The sequence below is a fragment of the Helicoverpa armigera genome, chromosome 8, assembly GCF_030705265.1.
Source record: "Helicoverpa armigera isolate CAAS_96S chromosome 8, ASM3070526v1, whole genome shotgun sequence".
Lineage (NCBI taxonomy): Eukaryota > Metazoa > Arthropoda > Insecta > Lepidoptera > Noctuidae > Helicoverpa > Helicoverpa armigera.
In genome coordinates this window covers 10,615,425-10,621,650 of record NC_087127.1, presented here as the reverse complement: position 1 = coordinate 10,621,650, position 6,226 = coordinate 10,615,425, and the positions used below count along the sequence as shown (strand labels likewise).

At 35.9% G+C, this 6,226-nt stretch overlaps 1 long non-coding RNA gene across 1 annotated transcript; it reads left to right on the top strand.

Annotated features, from left to right (window-relative positions):
• The first annotated feature begins 4,696 nt into the window (after positions 1-4,696).
• On the top strand, positions 4,697-5,646 carry LOC135117265 (uncharacterized). Its single transcript, XR_010276754.1, has 2 exons — positions 4,697-5,269; positions 5,443-5,646. It is a non-coding gene; the product is annotated as an uncharacterized LOC135117265 (long non-coding RNA).
• Positions 5,647-6,226: the final 580 nt, after the last annotated feature.

Sequence of the window (6,226 nt, the reverse complement as noted above, 5' to 3'; positions counted from 1 at the left end):
ATCCCGTTTCAAGTGACAAAACCGAATCGCACAAATCGACGGGAACAGCATTTTGCAGGATCCTGCATGCGGTTTGCTCGTGTGAACACTAGCATATAATATCTTTTGCGATCAAACGGGATCCTGCCAAAAACGGTATCCTGCAAAAAACTGGACTGTCGTGTGAAAGGGCCGTAAAACAAAAATTACGTAAAATTTAGCCCAAACGTACTTGACGTTTTGTTTGTTGACAAATGCAAAAATAAGGCCTATAATATAGTTTCTGAACACGCGAGCGAAGCGAGCGCCAAATTTTTATCGGACTTTAACCAAATATTACGTAAAGGACCATGGGCAAAAATGTATGAAGCCTGGGCTCACCCACCAACAGAGATGAGACCACTTTGAATATACTTGTAAAGCACTAAATATAAAGATTTAAACTCATTTTTGAGAAGAATCCATGGGGTTATTTTGCTATAAATATTTTTCTCCGACCATAAATAAACTAATATTCTGCAAAAAGTTGTGCTGTTATGGCATTGTAGGTTTTGTTATTGAACGCCTTTAACTAGTTTTAATTCCAGGTTTAATGTATACATGAAAAAAAAAACAGCTGCTATTAGTTAAAAATATTTTTGTTAACATTTCAATTAATATCAATAATAATGTCATCTAAATATCCTGCCGGTGGATTAAATTGTGTGTGCCTGCCTAACCTTAGATACCATATTATTGAAATGATATGAGCACAACTTCCTACTGTGCGTCTACCTGTTAGACACGAGCAGTAATACTGAGCGATGGCATCTCGACACATTTCGTTTCTGTTAACCAGAATGTATACGTAATATGAACGTGCACGAACATCTCTTGACTATATCCTTCCTCTTAATAGCCAAATCGGTCTAGGAGTCTCCGAGTAATCGGTGAACATACAAAAAAAAGAAAAAAAAAGATCTTGACGAATTGAGAACCTCCTCCTTTTTAAGAAGTCGGTTAATAATATAAATCCTGCGAATTAAGCGCACTACGACTCCTAACAATCGTCTTTTTCTACAAAACCTATTTAGGTGCATATCTTTTTTTTGCCATGGAATTGAAGGTAGTGCCCATAGTAACAATTTTAGTACAAACAAAAACCTTCACAACGGCATATGCTATAACTCTGTTGGACAATGAGCCCAATTTGTCTCATGGTCCTTTAGCCCAAACGTACTTAACTTTTTGTTTGTTGACAAATGCAAAATTAAGCGCATACAGTTTCTGAATACGCGAGCGAAGCGAGCGCGAAATTTTAATTATTTTTTATTTAACACTCAAAACCAAAATTACGTACAATTTAGCCCAAACATACATTTTCATGAATGGGGGGACTAGGCACGACACACCCGATACGTCCATGCTAAAACTCTCAATTATAAGTCAGTACAAATAAAGTTAGATATCGCGAAAATTGTGCGAATTTTCGCGATATGCGCGGTGCGCGATGCGGCCGCCGCGCCGCCCGCGCCGCCGCCTTTTCCTCCTTCGTGCATGTTCGTAGGTAAGTACGATGCTTCGCCGCTTAGACGTTGATCACGACGTGTTTTAAGTATAAAATTTTAACAGTAATTAATTTTAAGTTTAAAAAGTTTCAACTTTCTTGTTTAATGTTTTGTTATTGTTAGACAGTTTTATATAGCGGCGCAGATACTAGTTGCACAATTTTTTTTTTAATTGGGTAAATTTTGCCGCCCCCTAAAAGCTGCCGCCCGGGGAATTTGCCCCCCCCTGCCCCCTCCACGCTACGCCACTGATTTACACCCACTGTATAAACTCAGTTTTATTACAAACATAGAAGACAAATTGACTTGACCCGAAGTCGCAATTTCTTGACCTATACGCCATTAGGTTGAGGGTTCAACACTTTCGCATAAACCCTCAACTCCCAGGAGTCCCTAAAAAGAGATTCTTTTACCGACGAAATAAGTTCCCAAAGTGTCCCACATTCAAAGGGACGCTATCTGCGTACATTTTTCAAAAACTTCTCGTTGTACCCACGGCCACCAGGGGGTCATAAAGTTGTTGTATATTCAGTTGTCCAAATTGTTCAGTCCCTTTAGTACGTTTGGCGAGATTGCCGGCGTTTTATGAAGGATGCTAAATTGGGAAGGTCTGTTGAGAATTTTGTGAGTGGATTGTATGACCACGATTGATTTGTTTTCGGGTCGTTGATAGTGCATTGAACATTGTAGGGTTATGCAGACTTAGACTTGAAATAAAAAAAATTGATTATGTTTTTGCACCAAACGCTTCTAGGTTACTACTGAAAGATTCATGCCGGTAAAATTTGAAGACCAATCTCAATAGAACCTACGGCAGTCCCTAGAGGTTCCCATCACCTAAGTACATATCTAACTTATGTACCTTTCTACTAACATAGGCACAATCATTACGTAATATACATAGTCAGCATTACAAGTAGCTGAAAAGATCAAAATTTTCAAAAGGGTCATCATTTCTTAACAACCCAAATGCCAAAATTTACTTACTTGAAAGAAGTAGGTTGGGCTGGTAAATTTTCGACGATACAGCGTTTAAGTAACAATTTTGAAAATGTAGTATTGTTTAGCCACTTTTGACTCAGACTGTACCTACTACTACCTACAAAACATTTCACAGTTCAGTCACGGATCAAACTTACCCGAATGTGCTACCCCAATAAAAGATCCCAAGTTCCCAACTCCACTTGTCAAAGGGGAAAATCTAAAAATAAAGTGATTGGTCTGAAACAAGCCCATTCACAAGTAGGATAACGTACACTCGTACGCAATAAAAGAAGATGTCTATACCTCTACATACATATTGAATAGGTATTTGTAGGAATAGAAGTAAGGTTCACGCAGGATAGGTAACTTTTTGATCATACCCAATGTCGTTGGGACATTTTTCTACTGCTTAGGTACTCAATATCGATTTTTTACTTTGACGCAAAAATCTATAGCTAATGCTTTAGCATTGGTAGGATTTCATTATGGATTAGATTGTGGCTTCGAGATGAAAGAAGAATTGTATTAGTCACTGGAGTATTGGCTCAGCAGTGAAGGCACAACGGGACGATAAGTCCGTTGAATATAAACTCTTTTGCAAAAAAAGCGGGCACCTATGCGAAATCTGAGTTTTAAGGACTTTACGTGTATTTCAAAGGGTTTTAATGATTGTAGTATGTTTCTAGCATCAAAAGGGTTAGCCAAGCATGCGTGAGAGTGTATTCTAAATTTGAATTTTGTACAATTGCTAAGAAATTGCTTAAACCTTGTTTTGGACTAATTGCTGGCAGAAAGTTCGTCGGTGTTTTGAATAGTTTTTGAAGTGATTTTCAGAAACCTGATAATGCAGTTTTAATTAATGATTAATGTACCTTTTTGTTAGATCAAAACATTTCTGAAAAACTATGCGTATTTGATAAAAGTTTCACCTGCTCCAAATGGGCTATACTGATGATTGATGGCAATGTTAAGAGTTTCGGTATTTCAGTGTAAAGCGTTCTACTGTTTAGATATTGTACCCACGTGTTTTAAAATATCGCTTTTTCATAATTAAACACTATTTAGAGGAGTATCAGTACATTGGACTGCGACAAAACCGATTTAAAGTAAGCAGTGCCGATCACAACTCGTCTCCTATGAGACTTTGACATTTTTAAAAGTCTTGAAATTCTACAAAATACAGAAAATAGCGCATAGACTGTGAGCACGAGGTCTTAAGGTCTCGTAATCACTGATTTTTAAACAACCTCGTCTCTTGGGACACTCCGTAGACCTCTGAAGATCTACGAGTCTGAGCGTTCAAATAGCGTGTTTTCATCCCACTGACATTTTATTAAATAAACTTGCCTGCACCGAGATTTTCTGGCATCTACAGCACTTTCCTACTTAAATCATAACAATAATTGGCTATCTTCTCATTTCTTAAGAAACATACGTTTGGCCAATAATTTTGAATTCTTGACTCCCTTTCAGCTAAATCATCGTTTAGTAACCCGATACCTATGGAGTTATCGAGAGCTTCAACGCGGCAATAATTTGATTTTTTAGATAGCTTAAACCCTCCTCATCATTTTTCATATGGTTAATTTTAACATTATCACAAAATTTGGTATTTTTTAAATGTCAAAGTCCGATAGGAGAGGAGTTGTGATCGGCACTGCTTACTTTAAATTGGTTTTGTCGCAGCCCAATGTACTGATACTCCCCTAAATAGTGTTTAATTATGAAAAAGCGATATTTTAAAACACGTGGGTACAATATCTAAACAGTAGAACGCTTTACACTAAAATACCGAAACTCCTAACATTGCCATCAATCATCAGTATAGCCCATTTAGAGCAGGTGAAAATTTTATCAAATACGCATAGTTTTTCAAAAATGTTTTGATCTAACAAAAAGGTACATGAATCATTATTTAAAACTGCATTATCAGTTTTCTGAAAATCACTTCAAAAACTTTTCAAAACACCGACGAACTTTCTGCCAGCAATTAGTCCAAGACAAAGTTTAACCAATTTCTTAGCAATTGTACATAATTCAAATTTAGAATACACTCTCACGCATGCTCGGCTAACCCTTATGATGCTAGAAACATTCCACAATCATTAAAACCCTTTGAAATACACGTAAAGTCCTTAAAACTAAGATTTCGCATAGGTGCCCGCTTTTTTTGCAAAAGAGTGTATATATAGTTAGATTAAATGCACGTCCAATTGCTTTACGTGGTTATTCTTAAACTCTGGGCTCTCAAAATAAGACATGCTCGTTGTGGTACAAATAGCTTAACTTATACCCTCTTATTATAAAACGCGGTATCAAATAAGTATCGGCTTTTGTACTACCTTTAATCCACCTTTAAGTACGACCTTGAAAAAACGTTATTACAAAACGCAGTTTATCGCAAGTCCTATTACTATCTGTAGTACAAAAGATAAACCATCGAGCCCCCTAGTTTAACTGCAGTACTTAGTCGACAAACGTCAAATTCCGACATTATTTACTTTTGAGGTTATTTGTTTTGTGATGAAAAAAACGAAAGTGGATATAAATATGTGTGATTTGGAATACTTGGATGTGTTAGAATACTATTGAGAGTGTCCGGGAACCCAAAAGAATGCGTCATCGACAAAATCTCTTCAAATAACCTGACGACAATTTTCGATATAAATATCGATTTACGTTTTTCGAAATAATAGTCAATTGAATGCATGATGATAATCCAGGATGATCCTATGATGCTCAACTGGGCTCGCCATAAAGTAAGTAGCCTTTACAGTGCAAGTAGGTTGCCAAAACATCCTAATTAATTGTCTACGAGTCAAAGTTTTTATTATGGATGTTTGTTTATGTTCCACGCATAAACTACCACATAGATTTTGATGAAACTCCGAAAATATATCAGATTATCATACAGTCTATTGTTTATTTACAGATTCAAGACTATTTTGGCGTTTCGCACGCCGTATCTCTGCCAGTAATATGCAATGTTTGTAAAAGACTGGAAGCTTGCTAAAATGTACAAAAATGCCTAGATGAGAAAGGGAACAAGATTGTGTGATGAAGAACAGTGTCCAACATGTATCAGTGCATTTGACTGTATAAATAGACATCGGAATAAAATATAATTTTCTACTTTTATGTTGTTCCAAATGTTTCATTTTCTTTTGGTAATTTAATGCACACGATATTCTGTGTATAAGTTATTGTGCACTTAATTTTGAAGAGGTTCTAATTAGATGTACAACGTCTTATTTAATCATTTAAATCGGGATGAAAATAATCCAAATTATTTCTAACCTAAAAACAAAACATAACTCGGATACGCGCGCTGACTTTTCGTTATACGCGCAAACTCGATAGTTGTTTAAAAGAGAATAATTGGATCATGTATATCGTTAAAAGATACTAGAAATATAAAATTACCTTTAAATAATAAAGAGTAACATTTTCAATTGCAGAGATATTTTTTTTATTATCATAGTTATTTATTTTTCAAGAAAATAGACTTAACAGAATAATGTAAAAAGGAACGGCGCATAGAATTCGGAACGATTGAACGAATGATTTAAATATTTGTTGCTTATAATCTGTGGATATTATTTGAACCATAGACAAATCGAAGTACTAAACAGTCTTCTCTTAGTCTACGTTTTGTAATAAGGATGTCAAGACTATCGTAAGTACCGTAACAAACCAAGACGTCTTCAGTCGGGTTT